The 17,662-nt window shown below is 39.1% G+C and overlaps 1 protein-coding gene across 5 annotated transcripts in view; it reads left to right on the forward strand.

Moving 5' to 3' along the window:
- The window catches only part of lingo1a (leucine rich repeat and Ig domain containing 1a), a 130,350-nt gene that overhangs the window by 87,388 nt on the left and 25,300 nt on the right, over positions 1–17,662 (forward strand). Inside the window, exon 1 of one of the 5 annotated variants that reach the window (XM_069162716.1) lies at positions 15,238–15,255. The exons of 3 other annotated variants lie outside the window; for them this stretch is intronic. The gene's annotated coding sequence lies outside the window, so the exon portion shown is untranslated. One more of the 5 variants, XM_069162715.1, reaches the window with a different exon arrangement.

Genomic DNA, 17,662 nt, shown 5'->3' on the forward strand with positions numbered 1-17,662 from the left:
TGGATCAACTTAACCCAAGGTTTACGCCCAGTAGGATAGAACAACTGCAAACAATTCCCTTTGGAGGGCGGCAGACCCTTATATTTACAGAGTGGAATTGGGTTCTGGTTCAGACCAGGCTAATAGTTTCTTGTACCTGAGGTCTGCAGCAACTTCAGTAGTTTTTTTTTTTTTATTTACAATTGGGTCTGCACCTGGTGTTCCACATTATATTCTATAACATACTATCTTATAGCCTAAGTAAAGCACATGTTCCCATTGTAAAAAATAATAAGTACATACAATTGTCGGTGTCCACACTCACTCAAACACTGCTCATTTTACCACTTTGTGTTTGTACTTTTTCTTTAATTCCCATTCCTGAAGAAGATACATTTATCTCAAAAAGATTGCACATATCAACAAAAGCATCACTCAGTCCATTCATAATGTTGCTTTTTACAAGGACAGCTGACAGTACAACAGGTAGCTGGAACAAAACAATGGGCAACAACAGAGACAGTTTGTTTTCACCTCATCTCTACGAGCAGCTACACCTGAACTTTTTCACATTTTTCACTCAAACATTCATAATGTTTCTGTTTAAGTCTCAGCTGTGATTCAAATCAAAGGCAGCTACCACATTTAGTAGGCCTCAAACGTATTTCATTGTTTGTGCATTTAACTGCAGGTTACTGTAATGGGTGACTTCAGATGGGATTTAGTTAATGGTATTTACTTTCTAGAGCACGGAAGGAAGTAGTTACGAGTTACTCTACTCCCTACTAGTGAGCACTACCAGGAAAGACTGTCTTCTCTTCTGACGTCAGACTGTATTTGGCCTTCTGAAAGGCAATGTAATTATTACATCAGAAACTTGGAGAAGGGGAGGGGATGTCAAAATTAAGCTCCCTGTATTGTTTCCAGTTAAGCTCCGCTGAGTGTGGTTAAGTTTACCTCTCTCTGATGAAAGAAAAGCAGAGTCCTCTCTGACATTTGACCCCTCGGTCACTTACTTAAAGTCTCAGCAGCCATTTTAGTATTGGCTGTTTGTCACAGAAACTGCTAATAATGATCCCAATGTACTCTATCAACCCCCATTCAGGCACACACACATAAACACCAAACGCACAGCACAAGGGGACGAGCATGTTGCTTGGAGCCACACTCTGAGAAATGGCCATAAACCTGGAACAAATAAAGTCACCCAATAGAGAGCTAGCGTTTTCCCACCTAATAAATGCCTCAGAAACAGCATGAAAATAATGAGATTCTGCTGACACAATGCAGTAGCCAGCCTGAACGTAATATATGTTGTATTTAACCTCTCTTATAGTTTGCTTGCTTAGCAGTGTGTATGTGCATGCACAGTTGCATGTGCATGCCCAAACATTTATGTATTTGCCATTTACCTCTACAGGGTAGGCAGGTTGAAGAAGGTTAAATGGTTCTATTTGCAGTTGCCTGTTTGCTCTGCTGATCTCCATGCTGCTGCTATTGAATCATAGCTGCATCCTCTAACCTGTAAAAAGACAGTAAACATTCCTACAGGTTTTTACAGAGCATTATCACACAGGCAAGCCCTGTGATAGAGCAGGTTTTGTGATAGCACAAAGATTCCTCTAAACATTGTATGTTTGTATGTCCCTTTCTTCAGTATCCAAATGGTTTTATATGGATTGAAAATGCCCAGTTAACTTCTGTCATACACAATGTAAGTCTACAAGCTGTATCATCATTTTATGTATTTTAACTAGCAGTTCTGTACAGTTCACATCGAACGAACTTTCGTGACTTATTGAAGGCAGCAGGGAGATGTAGTAAGTTGTTTCTGACCTTCAGTCGGAAGGTGGAGAGTTTGAGTCCAAAGGTCAGCAAGCATCTGAACTGGTAAGAGTCAGCTCATGACTAATATAATGCTCTGTAGCAAATCTTGACCTCTGTCCTGCCTGGGGATACGAATGATTAAGAAGAGAATTGGTCTATGTAGATCAATAACAAGTACCAAACCTTGTATCTGTTTGGTAAGGATCCAATTAAGCATGTTAGAGAATATAGATAGATAGATAGATAGATAGATAGATAGATAGATAGATAGATAGATAGATAGATAGATAGATAGATAGATAGATAGATAGATAGATAGATAGATAGATAGATAGATAGATAGATAGATAGATAGATAGATAGATAGATAGATAGATAGATAGATAGATAGATAGACAGACAGACAGACAGACAGACAGACACTTTATTAATCCCTAATAGGGACATTTTTAGGTTACAGCAGAATATACAGGGCAAAGCAATGAAAATGACAAAATATAAAATAGAGGTAGTAAAAAATATTAGATAAAAAAATGTTTAAATACACATTATATACAAATACAAATAGTATTAATACTATTAAATTAAACCAAATTAAATTCAACTAAACTAAACTAAATAACACTGCAATTAATTAAACAAACAAACAAACAAACAAACACACAACAGGGCAACAGTGTTATTGTTATGTGATGGATTTAGCCAGAGGTGAGTTATTGTAAAGTCTTATTGCAGTAGGCAGGAATGATCTCCTCTATCGGTCCTTGTGACAGCAGAATATGATTAATGATAAGAGAACACTAGCATCACCTCTGGGAACACCAAATTTACAAATAATAATATTTTCCTCAGTGTGATTAGAGAAAAAAAAAAAACTTGTTCTCAGTTGTGTTAGTGTTTTTTTTTCTAACCATTTCCAGCAAATGTTGACAGATGCAGCTCTGTTTGACTGCGTTTCTACCAGACTTTGGATCACAGTGGGATGTACGTGCTGAAATGTGTATTGTTGTAAATTAAACAAGACAGAACTGTGGATTTTGTATTTCATTTGATTCACTATGATTAATAAGCCATACACCATGTGGTGCGGTGATAAACTCAGTGAGCAGCTGGTAGACTTCTAGCAAGGTCAGAGAAAAATACTCAAGGACTTAAAATAATTTCCCAGCATACAGATGAAGATGCAACCCATGTGAGTAAACCTTAACTTAATTAAGGTGGCGCATTGCGCTAATCACCAATATAAAATAAAGATATGTAAAATGCCCATAATAGCACCCAAAGGGATCCAGTATGCTCCAAACACTGCTGAATATGGCCCATCACTGTGTCTGGACACCCATATGCCCACGTCAAAGAGTCATTCTTTAATTTTATTCCTTGGCACCGGAGCACCATGCAGCATTTAAAGCAAAAGATGTGGCACCTCTTTGTTGTCGCCAAGCCACCATATTTCTTCTTACAACATGCCAATTTTAGATTTGTTTGAAGCAAGTATAACAATGAGTGAGATTTGTGTTACGTTCATGCAGGTACACATAGAAGAGAAAATAAGTAATACAAAGGTATTTATTGAGGTGTTGTTAGTCTGTGTCTATTTCAAGGTGTCACTTCATATCATTGTGTTATCGAACTGGTTCATATCCACATGCCTCCCTCATTTAAAAAAAACATTTCTGAATACATTAGATTAAAATCAGGGGGTTTATGCAAAAAACAAAATACATTACATCAGTGCATCGTGGTTAATGGTGCCAGACATCAGAGAAGAAATGACAGAGTGGAAACATTATTGGCCTAAGTCGCCACCTTGTTCAAATGAGGCATCAGATGCAAGCCATTAGCTTTGTGCAAGCTCAGACATTTTTACTGTGAAATGTGTGAGGGGTTAAAAAAAAAAAAAAAAAAAAGGAAGCTGTCTGTCATTTGCTTAGTATGAAAACGTTCTGCTAAGAAAACAGATGTTTAAAACGTAATGGATTCTTGATGCCCCAGTGGAGCTCTAATGTACAGCAGATGACAAACAATTTCAGTGTGATGAAGACGTTTGTCATGTTGCAAAGCAATGTTCAAGAGGGGGAGGTGAAACTTTGATTCGGTATGATACCAACATCATAGAACTTTCACTTCCCGTTAGGATGTGGGTAAAATGATATGTATACATCACGACATCCAACATGTCGTCAGAGTAAACGAGATAACAATATAAAATGGATGAACTGATAAATACTGGATGAATAGGTTGTATGAATTTGTGTTATATAAAACAGAACAAACAGCATAGAATCACAAAGTAGACACTGATGAGGTCCCACTGGAATAGTTGTAAATTGTGGCTGAGTAGGGAGTTATTTTCACAGCCACGAAACGTTTTCAGGTATATTCTTTTTCTCATGCTTTTAATCGAAAGCAAAACTAAAATAGACTGGCTGCATTTTTTGCTACTATTCTAATATAATTCAACCGACATGATAACACAATAAACAGTGGGTTGTTTGAGGCAGGTATCACTAGAATCAGCAATATTATGCGATCATGATTTAACATATAAATAACTTGTTTTTAATTTACCAGTTCAATTTTTGTGAGACAGCCCGTTTTATTTCTGTTTTTAAGTGATGCAGCTCGTATATGTCGGCCCATAATTTTTCCATGACTCATGGCTTTTAGAGTCACTGTTGAAAGCAGGAATAGCATTTACATTGCAGGCCCATTATATCAAGCCATAAGCGCTGGGCTTCTATAAACATTTCTGTGCTTGACGTCAGCAAAATCCTTGAAGACAGACCATCTACGTCTTAATGAAAAGCCATTTGTGAAGACTAAACTTGAAACCAGCCATATGCTGTATGTTTCATTTAAAAGATGTGAAAAAAAAAATAATAATTATGATTACAGTAGCTTTAAAATGTTATGTATCATACCTATAAATGCCCCTGAAGCTTCATTGATGCTTTGTGACTTTCCACACTACTCTGAATACTGAATTTCAATGCACAAAATGCCTTTACTTTATGATGCAATGTTGTATCATAAAAACAAAAGTACACTGAAGACCCCAACTTAATATCTGTTCATTTACAGGCAGTCAGGCGCTGAAGAGAAAATGAGATTAGACCTTTCACAGCATGCAATCACTCAACGGATCGACATGGATTTGGCTGTCAACAATTTACTAAAGCCACGGTGGCAGCTATAAAGTGATTGAAATCTCTGCACCCTTCAGAATGGTGTGGTGTTAGTGAGGAGTGGGGGGTGACCCCAAAAACTGCTGGAAATAGTGATTACTTTGCCAGTGTACACTACTCCCAACACCACTCCCTCACCCTCCTTTACTGTCTGAAAAACAAAGGGATGGGATTTGATTCAGGGCCAGATTAGATTTGTGAGTGTGCGCGCGCGTGTATTTGTGTGTTTCTGTAGCCACATGTTTGTTGGTACTTTTATGTGTGCGTCTGTATTGCACAGAGACTGCGGGGTGGCAACATCTTTTACAAGGAGCTCTTGTGTCAGGAAGCCATTGTCTATGCGCCAAGATGACAGGCGAGTAGACCAGGCAATGGATGATGCCCTGCAGTTGAAAAAAATAAATAAAAATGGAGCCATTGTTTCACAGGCCATGAGCAGACTACCTGCAGGGCTCTGAGGCCAAACCGCTGCTCATAAAAGCTTGTCTATAGGGAACACATTTGTCACATTTGTCTTGTTGGCAAAACGTAAACCCAAATGGCTTTTTACAAGATAAAACAGCATCTACAGGGGAGAACTGATACCTGTAAAATGTGTCTTGAATTTAAAATCAAACTTTATTCCTTTACCTACAAAGAGCTGTCGACAGCGGGTGAAAACAACGCCGATGTTAACATGTGTTTGGATTCTGTTTTGCCAAGTGCTACAACCATCGTTGTGTTAACTGACGCATCAATCATATCAAGGGGTTAGAGTGTGATACTTCCTGTCATGTTGGACTGAGGACAGACTGAGGACAGACTGGACGCTGCACTGTCTCACTATCACTTCTTGAGGTACACGGTGGTATTACGAGGCGGGATGGGTCGGAGCTAGCTGTTTAGCATGCTAACTTCAGTTGATATCTGTGTGCCACAATAGATAGACATCTTTGATATAACAACAAAATTGCCATTTCTTTACATTCTGTAAACAACTAGTTCATTTTTGACTGTTTTTAAGTTCAAAATCTTACACATTGCACCTTTAAGAAAAGATAATTATGATTATAAAACACATTAGGATTTAAAAGAAATGTCAAAATGAAATAAGATTGTAAGTTCATAGCCAAACATTGAGCAATTACTTGAAATTATTTTTAACGTTTTTAGTGCCAATTCATATATATATATATATATATATATATATATATATATATATTAGTACCTACCATTGCATCTTTATTCAATACAATGGTTTTAATGTAAATGTGTCCTTTTTCAGTTTAGGTTTTATTTTTGATGCCAGATTTTATTTTTCAGCCTCAAAATTAACTGTCACTGTTTTGGCCCCACAAGCTGTTGGCAATGAGTCTAAAAAGGTTGACATTTGACACTTGCAAATCTTGTCAAGAATGAAAATGCTGATTTAGTTACAGCACCTTCATTGATAAACAGTACTTTTAGTTATTATTACAAAGTATACAACCTGACTGTTAAGGTGATAGCATAACAACACTGCCATCTCTCAGCTTTACCTTTCACCATTGTCTGTCATCCAGGCTCATAGTTTGGATGCTATTTTTACTGTACAAGTGCTTAAATGCCCTCAGGGCATTCTGATTAAGACATTATCCCACAGGAACTGTCAGATAGTTTTGATATGCTGAACTTGGAACTGTTTTACCAGTGCTGCTGAATTACACAGTCAAAGCTGATGAAAAGTTCCTTTGAACTTAAAAATTGTCTAAAGAATGGAAATTACCCTTCTAGTTTTCAGCCCTTTCAGCGATGTTAGGTTATTTGCAAAAGTTCCATCATTCAGGTTCCCATGTCATTTTCCAGATGAAAAGAGTCAAAGCAGTTTTGTTTTTAAACACTTGTACTATTTATTTATTTTTAAGTATAAGGAAATCATTGATTTAAGACTTTGTTTGTTGTCTAGTTTGGTATGGTGTATGGTGTCAAATAATGTTGATTATGGGGATTGTCTAACATTTATATGTGAAAACAAAGAAAAACGGACCAAATCTCACGAAATCGTTAATGCCCGGAGTTAGACTTGGCCGGAAGCTATTCACTGTGCTTTTACATCTGACATACAAGTAAATTACCATCGTAACCCTCAAACAATCAATTAGATCATCATGTCGACCAGTCGATGCTGTTAATCCAAAGTAAAACCCAATCTCTTACATGACTATCGAGGAAACATGACATAGTTCATTATAATTTTGATTTAAGACAGTGCTAGATGTTCTCTCCATGGTTGGCAAGTTTGAGCCGTCTCAGCATATACAAATAAATGAACAAACTCCATTGTAATGCTTCTCAATGCCATAGCGAAGTGATGGCCCTGCTGTACTTAACCTTAACTTGACCGTAATAACTGGACTTGCTTGATCGTCATTATATTAAATATTACCTTCCATTTTCTGTTTGATAGAGCTATGTCTTTGCACAAGGAAAGCCTGAACAAATGTAACTGGACTTCATTAGGGACAATGATAAAAATCTACAGAACATGCTCTTGTATAAAGAAAAGACTTAAGCTTTTATTCTGGGCCTTTTAAGCAGGGGGACTTAAACATGTTTTATTTACATTGTGGAAGATTAGAAAATGTGATCTTATCTCCCATCAAATCCATTCCCCATTGAAACGCAATAGGTATTGAACTGGATGGAACCTATAGATATCTTTCAGAGACTAGCAGCACATTTAATTTTGCACCATTTTACTTTACAACCACATGACATCAGAGGAAAAAGGTCATTTGTCACTAGTGGAATATTTTCTTGAACTGACGTTTATTGGGGTACTTCAGCTACCCCGTCTCCCTCTGGTCTGTGGCTCTTTTCTGGCTGACAATGCTTTGTAGATTTAAGGTTCAGAAAAGAACAAACACATACTTGTAAAGGTTAATGTAGGAGCAGAGTCATATGAGAAAACACATTCTGTATTAGGTTCTACGTAAGTGCAGTGGTTTTGTTGCTCGAGCAGAAAGAGGAAAAAAAAAAACATTTAATTCAGCCTGCTCATGAAACTGAAGGGCAACATCATTGTCCCCAAAAAGAAAAAATTGTGTATTAAATAAAAACGTAGTAAAAATCTGTGATAATGTAGAATACAAGAAGGCAAATTGCAGAGGATTATGCAGTCTCATTTGGGCCTCCGTGATAGATTAAGCCCAAGCATTCAAAGACATTGTGTTTTGTTCAAGGGTGGAAGTGACTTTGCCAAGACATTGCGAGATAAGAAGCTAACTGTTATTAGTTTAATGGGAATGATAGTCTGCCCAAAGCAGTGTGTGCAAGTGGCATGGGAGCATCATTTTTCTTTGCAGTCTTTCTTGCACAGCACTGAGGCTGAGTAGCAGTGAGAGAGTAGCAGCCTGCCAATTGTTTAGTGGGAAATCTAAACCACTGAAGACAAAGTGTTGTTCATATGACCACTGGCCCAACAGAGCTAGGTCCAATTTGCTGTTATTGGTGTGAATAAGTGCCTTATTATCCCTCTGAAACTGACAATAGATTTGTATTAATGTCAGTGGGATAGCAAGTCCAAGTATTTATTCTTCTTTATGTGATAGGCCAGGCAATACAATTGCTATTAGTTTGGGTTCATATTGTGCTAACGATTCCAGTGCCACACTAGACTAGAGTTAGTAAGCAAGGAGCGACACAAAATTTGTTCTCACTGCATGCTTTTCCAATTAGTACATATGTAGGAACTATTGTGTTAAAGCTTCCTGATAAAAGCCTTGAGGATTCCTTTTGCCACGATTATGGGTGCTCAGTAGTTAGCTGCTCGTTGTGTGTACTCCTTCATCTTTATGACCATCACAAAGACTGTCCTCTGGTGTATTGCCACTGTCTCAAACAGATTGTCTTGATCTTGATGACTGCCATTATCACGGCTGTTTGACGCCCTTGCATCATTATGGCTTTGAACTGCATGTCATTAATGTAGCTCTGTATTTGAGGATGTCATGCTGCAAAACCAAATCCAAAACCACCACACCCTAAACCACATGCAGTCCCTGAACCATATCCTTTACATAATGAGACAATGTTATTAGTGTAATAATACATAGTATTGTGTGACTGTTGGATTCTGTGTTTGCGTAGGTTATGCATTTTGCAAGGGTAAAAAACAGGTTTCACTAATGCCGAATCCAATTCCTTGCACATTTGGTTGCCGCCTACGAGCCTGTATTACAATGCTTATTCAGGACTTTGGCAATTCAAAGCCCATTGATGGTACGATTCCCTTAATACACTGCTTTCCATTTTTACTTTACCAACCATTATACATTGCAGCCCAATAAAACAAGTCAGAGCAAATGGGTGACCATGAGGGTGAGAGTGAATGACGATGTATGTGTGTATTTTTTTTTTATAGGTGTGTAAGTGTGAATGAGAGTTAGAGCATGGGGCTATTTGCAAGGAATGAGGAAAATTCTCTTCACTACAGCTTCTGGACTGATTGGTATACAATAATCATGTATACCAATATTATGTATCATATAAAATAAGTGCAGTGTTACAAATAGCTCATCTCTTTTGTCATCATGGCACAAGAATACACTTGCGTAGCTTGCGTACTTTTAACTGAACGCTGTGTTTTCACAAGGCAACATGGGGGATTTCTCTGAAGTGCTACTCGGCAAGTGATGTTCCAATTAATTAATAATACTTTACCTGTCTGTATGCACTGTGATAATGTGAACTGGATTTGCTACACAGAAACCACAAATAATGTGTCATACAGAGAAATACATGCGACTGTGTGCCTTTGTTCATTCAGCAGAAGTAAAGAAAGTCAGAGACGGTCCATCAATAAAAACCCATGAGGAAGAGTTCAAGGGTTCAGAGATGTATTAAGTTATTGTGCCACTAATGTATAGTCATTTCAAAGGTCAGAAGAACAGGCATGTTGCAGGAACGTGGTAAAACAGAGGCTTGTGGGGAGCCACTGCTAAAAAGGCCACGAGGGCCAGAGTAAAAACAGATTGATTGGTCTTGCTGTGCCAGTGCAGGGGATGCTTGTGCTAACTGTTTGTTAATTTAACACACTAATAAATTAAAAACGTATTTTAAATGTGATACTTGCATTTTATTTCCAATGGATCTCTTTAATGATCTAGCTGTAAGCAGTGGGAATGTTTGTGGTCATGTTCAGTGTGACATGAACAATGGACATCACAAATAATCAGAAATATGGTAGATTTAACTAATCAAACATTGCATTGAGTTTTTGTGCGTGAGCCAGTCGCCTGATGGCACCTTCGCCATTCACCCACCAGGCAAAGATATTTTTGAACCCTTGGTAAACAGTCATAGTATTGACAAGACGAAGCAGGCCAAGTTTAGCATAACCCTCTCACACCCACGAGCAGAATGTCTGGGTTTTCCTTCTGTCTGAGCTGCTGCTGCAGGATGCAAGGATGCAATAAATAAGAATAGGAAAATAACTGAGCAAATCATTTTGTTCAATTGTATCTGAGATTCTGTCTTTTTTGCTGTAAAAAGAGAACATGATGTAGAGGTAATTGTGGATCGGGTATGTACAATGAGACTTCAAAGATGGTGCCGAGCAATGAAATTTGCTTGCCCAGCACATATGTAAGAAAAGATTAACGACTACCGTGTGTGTGACCCACAGCATGTTTGCATTGTGTTTCTCTCCACCCAAATGCTTATGTCATCTCTTGAAAAGTTTAACAAATACAAAACAATCCTGGAATAACAGTTCACAATACAAAAAGTAATACGTTACCTTGTTTCCATCTCTTTTAGATTGGTATGGTCAATGGGGAAAAGCCTTTGGGACCACAGGGTTTTTTTTATGTTCCAATACTGCAAGTAGCCACGATAGGACAGATTAGCAGCAAGGCTAAATGGTGGTGTTGTATTTAGTTCCAATAAACCACCCACGTTGTGGAGTCATCTTCCTCAGTTGCATTTTTCCATGGTGCTGAACAGAATAGAAAGTTGGTATATCTTTGTGTTTTTCTTTGATTTGAATCCGAGTGGCTGGCACGCCATGTTAAAATCATATTCATTTAAGATTGGTTTGTATTACTTTCTCATTCGAAATAAAAAGAAAAAAATATTTCTTGAAAAAAGTTTTTTGTTTGTAAGTTGAAATATTTTTTTCATTAAAGTGCATCCACAGTGTATAGAACAGATTTTGTGTTTGCTGTCAGTGAGAGATTTTTTTTCCCTTTATTATTCGGTGTTATTCACATCATGTTCTCAGAGACTGACTGTATAATGTTGAGATCTGGCTGCTGTCACAGCATGGTGCCAGATGTCATTTGGACCTGATGAAAAATACAAAATCTTTTCTCATGAGACACCTTGGGCAGCTTCACTGAAAAAAAAAAAAAATTCCCCAGTCACAAAAAGATGTTGAAATGTTCACTCGCACTCTTTCGTCAAAATGTTTGCATCTGTCTTTCTATCTATCATCGTGGGATATTGGTACATCATAAAGTACTGTGCTATCAAATCAAGCCACATGCTGTACTTTAAAATATAATTATTGCCTGTAATAATGTGTACAATATGATTCAATTGAATTCAAGGTAAGAGGCCGGTCTACAAAGTTTTCCAAAAGACACCGTAGTGACAAAATATGTATTTAAATCCACTAGTGAATCCAGCTTTCACTTTGTGTTTAAAACAATTTGGATTTCACTGCTTAGTGTCCATTATTCTCCTACTGTGGGGGGAAACATTTATTCTGAACACTAGAGTTTAATTTGACAAAGAGGGACTAAGAATTAAGGTCTTCTCTGTTGCAGACACATGCCATGATTTACACTGAAAATGTATTCGTATACAAAATGTATTCCCATAATGATGCTTTTAAGTGTATTAATACTCGAATAGGACTAATGCTTATTAGAAGGTGAGACTTATCAATACATTTACCCTGCAAGAAAGACAACCCTGCAGCTTAGTATGCAAAACCACTCACCTGCTGAAGAACAGGGGAATGAATCTATCATAACAAGCAAATGGTTATTTTATCATTTAATCAGAGGCCCATTCATCTTTCAGAGTCATGAGTGTCCATGTGACAGAAACCCCTCACACCCCGTATAACAAAAGATTAAGGACAAGCATGCGGGCCAGTGTTGAGGAACACAGCCGAACAAATTCATTATTGATGGGTTGCTTTCAAAGCCCATGGCGTCACTAGGTATCCATTGTTACCTCTGTTGTTGTTTGCCGCTCTTAGCAGGGTAGAGAGGATGGAGACGAAGCAGGCAAGGATAAGGACCGTGAACTTAGCCTCTCTCCTCCCTCCCATGAAGTGCATCCTGCCAAAGCAAATTTTCTCTCTTTTTAAAAAAAAAAAAAAAAATCTCATTCCCTCTGGGTTTTATTCATCTAGCAACACTCCAACCACATTTGACCAGTACTCAAAAACTGTGGATAATAGCTGGTTTATTTGTTTTACTCAAAACGGATTAAGGACCAGCTGACGTGCAGTATATGCTCAGAAGAAACACGTTATCAGGCATCATTATATACAACTTTTTTTTCAATTCTTTAATGTCGTATCAACAGGGGAACACAGCCTCATGTCCACTGACTTTAAGTCTGAAGTAGCTGCTAAGGTACTTGTGCAGCTGAGTTTAGATCTGGTCAGTTCTAGAGTACTGATGTGGAAAGAAAAAGCCAATGCTCCCCCCTTAAGGAATGGTTTCACAGCTAGGCAGTGGGAAACAGCCCTACAATACAGAGGAAATACTCTGTACTCATAGCAAGAGTGCCTTGGCCATGCGTGAACTGATGCTGATGACATTCACATGTAGCCGTGATGCCTGAATGGCTTACGTTGCTCTAAGGGTCTGTGCAGAGGAACTTCAGGATGGAAGGAAGGCAGAGACACATTTTTTACACCACCAGGCAAAATATTTTAGTAGCATTTGCTTGCTTGTGGGCGATTTGAAAACTTGACCGAAGCACGCAAGTGATGAGAGTGTTCGATGAATGTTGGGTATGTTTGATACATGAAATGCAATTTGAGTCCTGTAACTCTTCTTCTGCCCTCTCGAAGTATTTCATTACCAATTGAAAAATGCACCTTTAATCTACACCGATAAAACCACCAATGAAAGCATCTTTCACTCATTAAAACATGCCATTACACACAGTAATCATGAACGAGCCGGTCATAAAAAACAGACAAACTATTTCAGATTTTGACCATGTTGAACACATACGTAAATGCTCGCACAAATACAGCAGTGGATTTGAAAAGTTGTCACATGGAATATTTACACTGCTTGATTTTCGAGTTCTCTTCTGAATTAAAACAACACAGCAAGATCTTAAAGGCTGCAATTTTGAATACGTATTCCAAAATGTTAATATTTTATAATATTAATAACTTTAATATTGTGAGGTGTCAGCCTCACGATTTAAAAGAGCCCTGAGATGACATATGCTGTGATTCGGTTTGACATAAATTAAATGAAATTGAATTGAATTAAAATGTCTCTAAATCCAAAATGAAGTTATGTGAAATCAGTTTTGCATTTCACATTGGAAATTCACAGGGCTGGGTATAAAAATACTGCTTTGACCATATACCGTGTTTAAATATATCCAAAACATTTTTTAAATTGTATTCATTCCAGAGACAGACAGGATGATAAAGGTTATACCTGCATTATTTAGCTTCAATGAAAGTAAAAATAAAGCACAAGAGCCAACAACAGCACTTGGTTAATACAAGCTAAATTCCTGTCAGGCTATAGTTGGGACACTGGTCTATTTTTGTTATTATTTTTTCATTAGCTCCAGCCTAAAATTATCCATGCTACTCATGGGCACAGCACTTTTCAGTTGTTAGTTACTGATGTCTTTTTTCTTCATAATATTGACAGTAATTGTTAAAAGATTTTTGACAATAAAATTATTGGGTCCAATATCTCCTTTAGGTTTTACTCAATGTCTAAATGAATAAAACTACTTGCACTAAAATACATTCTACAGATACACAAGACCCTCCTGCCCAACCTAACCAATAAAAGAAATGTGAATTTTTAGTTTAGCATTTAGATTTTTCTCAACCTTAACCACTACAAGCGGCAGCAAACTAATGATTCAGAGCTGGAACCTCTCACGGTTGAGCAGAGGCAGATATCCACAAGGAATTCATCCAATTTGCTGTCCTCCCACCAACCTTAGCTAATCAATGTACATCTTGGCTGGTGATAATAAGAGAGCTACCTTTCAGCTGCTAAAATACTCCAGTGTTAAAATGCATTTAAAACTGACTTCATTTAATCCTAGAACATTTTAAATGACCCAGTGATGAAGAATTCATCTTATTAACACATATTCAAGAAAAACAATCTGATCTTCTTTCACTTTGGCATCACATTAAACACTGAAATGAGAACAGTGGATTGAACAAGATAAGAGTTTACTCCTTTGAACTATTTGCTTCTTCTGCTTTTAAAACCCTACGCAATCTCTGACTGATCTCGCCTGAGACCCCCTTTAAAAAAAAAAATCGCAGGAGACAGATAAACGATCAGATATGTATTAGACAAAACACTCCAGGGCCAGCACTTCTGGAAGAGGCTGTGTGTTGTGAATGCCTGTGTGCGTTTGTCTGCAGTATCTGAAGCCCACACTGCCATCAGGCCCTCAAAAGAGGAACTGCGACTTTCTCACAGACCCCACTTCCCGCCCGTTTCCTTCCCATCCTTCCTTCCCTGTCTCCACTCCAGTCTCAACGACTTTTATCCGATTGTATTTCTTTATTTGCCAGCAGCTTGTTGAGAAAACATTTGCATGTCGCATAGGTAAAGCGGGCTATTTTGTGGCAGTGTACCCACAGAACGCGTGTCCTGTGCTGAAACGTGTGCCATGTATCCGTGCGCCAGCAGCGCGCGTCAGCGTTTGTGTGCGCGCCAACAGGGGAGGCTGAAATCTGGACAGACGAATCTGGACAGATAAAGCAGGTTAACAAAACGCGCCGGGTCAACATAAATAAACCAGCAAACGAACAGATTGTATGCGTACGGTGGTCAAACACATACAGGCAAACACGGCGCGCACGCACGGATACAAACACACACACACACACACTTGAGCAGGACACCGGGCAGAGTGAGTTCCGCCGATCATCTCCATCCCTCCCTCCCTCCAGCACGCGGATTGCCTGTGCCACTGACGACAGCCAGTCACACAGTGCTGAGAGTGTGAGGCTGGAGAGACTGCATCAAGGAGCTCTGCGCTTGCATCGGGGACGGTGCGTGGGAGTTGTTCTCTCTCTCTCTCTACCTCCCATTTGCATTCCTCCTTTATTCTCCACACTCATACGCGGACGAGTTTTGGGCGCACAAGGAGTCCCATTACCGAGGGAGGATCGCGCTGTATGTGCGCGCGTGTGTGCGCGTGTGTGTCTGGGTTGCCTGTTTTAACTACCGCTGTCATCTCAGAACGCGCGGTGCCGTCGTTGTGGAGAAACTCATTGGAAATCAGCAAGAAACGTCCGGCTGCTGTTTATTCCCCTCCTCGGTTTTTTTTTTTTTTTTGGTTTTTTTTCCTCTCTTTTTTTTTTTTGAAAGCTGTCTCTCAAGGCGATGGACTTGAAATAGTGCGTCTCAATTTGAGTGTTGGTGGCTGGGAGTTGCCGTCGGGGAGAAATGCGAAAGGATGCTTGGAAGCAGTGACGGCTACAGCAGGTGAGGATCAGGTTGAGAAAACCCCCCAAAAAAGGATGTTCTTTTTTTTCTTTTCTTTTCTTTCTTTTATTTCTTTTATTTTTTTTTTTTTAACGCGGATACATTTCCGTATTCGTGCTTATGTCAATGCGGTTTAATGTGGGCTGAGGCCAAGACTTTGGAGAGGTGGGTATCCAGAATGCAGCTAAAACCAGGTCTCTCCGGGCCACTTTGAAGAAAACATCCGTCAAATGTGCGAATTCTTGTGGCGACATCAGTTCAGAGGCTTTCCCAAAACTCCTCCGGAGCTCATTCTTATGTCAGATAGGCAAAACATTTTCTTTCAAGTCCGCGATGGTGAGGGAAGAATCGGTTGACAGGACAAAAAAAAAAAAAAAAGCAAACGGGGACTTGAGTGTGGTTAGGCGCGTCCTCTGCAGGTATACGTTCTTCTATTGCGCGCAGATAGGAAATCAATTTATAGATGTGTTATCACTGCACATCTCTTGACAGTGGAATATCATTTTCCGGACATTTCTGTGCGGACGTGAGCTGGTCTGGGAGGATGAAGGATTAAAGCATTAATCAAATTTAATTGTCCCGCGAATGTGAGTGTATGTGTGTGTGTGTGTGTGTGTGTGTGAGAGGAGAGAGGCAGAATGTGGAGTGTGTGTGTGGGGAGGGGAGTGAATTGCAAAATGTTATCTTAATCTAGCCTTTATTTGGCCACGTATAGGCTCTGCTGAGATAACATTTGTCATTGTGGGGAAGTGTGAGGCAGTCGTGATCCTCCCCGTATGCCATTTTATTCATCTGCAAAGATGGCTATCTGTTAAATGGGCAGCTTATAAAAGCGATGCAGGCTTCTGCAGCAGTGTAGTCGTGTTCTTTTTCTGTTTTTTTAATTATTATTTTTTTTTATCCCCAAAACGACTTGGGACTCTGTTTTAAACAAGACAACAGTCATGGGATCTATATATAGCCTCAACTGCCGCGATACAGGACGCAAAATGAAACTTGTGCGTTTTTGGTGCCACACTCTGTCTGTTGTTTGTTATTCAAGGCAGCCTTTGCAGGGAATATACGTGACAGTGGCCCTTGAATTTATCTCCCTTTATTGTGCTGCACTGCCTCTTATAATGTGTATAGTATTTGTATGTATATATATATATATATAATGTTTATAATGCACACAAAAAGTGTTGTGGCAGAGTATCAGAAGAGTGTGATGCTGTGCCTGCGGACATTCATAAAGTGCTGTAGCTCTATTGGTTATAAATAGCCGGAGGGAGCGGAAAGCCAGATAGAGCAGGAGCAGCCTCGTCGCTGGAGCAGCAGCAGCTCAGCCTGTCTGGCTTTATCTGGGTGCACAATCCGAGATGATAGATAGCTGATACACTTTGAGATACAGTATCACACAGACACACGGGCAAGGGTGTGGCACAGGGGGGCTTCAGAAGAGCGTTCTTAGTTTTTTCCCCCAGAGTGCTTTGTGTTTTCCCTCTCAAAAGTGTTGATTTGTGTGTTTTTTTGGACTCAAATTTAGAGAGAACCTATCACACTGAGTGTGTATTTATTTTGTCAGGTTTTCTTGTTGATTTCTTTGAAGACTGGGGCACTGCTGACTCAATCGAGGCTGCTTTTGCAGCAGTTAAGAGGCTGCTGAAGTGCGTGATTCGCTTTGTCCAGACGACTCGGCTGCCTTCATTAAACAAATGTGCGGCCGCTGACCTTGGCTATCTCCAGTCGTCGATAAGACTCACCTCTTTGCCTTGCACTGTAGGCTACAGCATACATGAAGCGAACACCCCTCTCCCTCCCATCCGACAACATTATGCTGCTGTTGACATACTATATTGAATTACAACACGTTGATCAATGTTTGCAATAACCTAAACCTCTATATAGTGGCCAATATAATACAGAGTATCAGATATCACAGGGAAATCATGCTCCTCATAACAGCATTATATTTCAGTGAGGTTATATTCT

This window comes from Embiotoca jacksoni, unplaced genomic scaffold, assembly GCF_022577435.1.
Source record: "Embiotoca jacksoni isolate LCO1_2020_lvr unplaced genomic scaffold, fEmbJac1.0.p SCAF_3, whole genome shotgun sequence".
Taxonomy (NCBI): Eukaryota; Metazoa; Chordata; class Actinopteri; family Embiotocidae; genus Embiotoca; species Embiotoca jacksoni.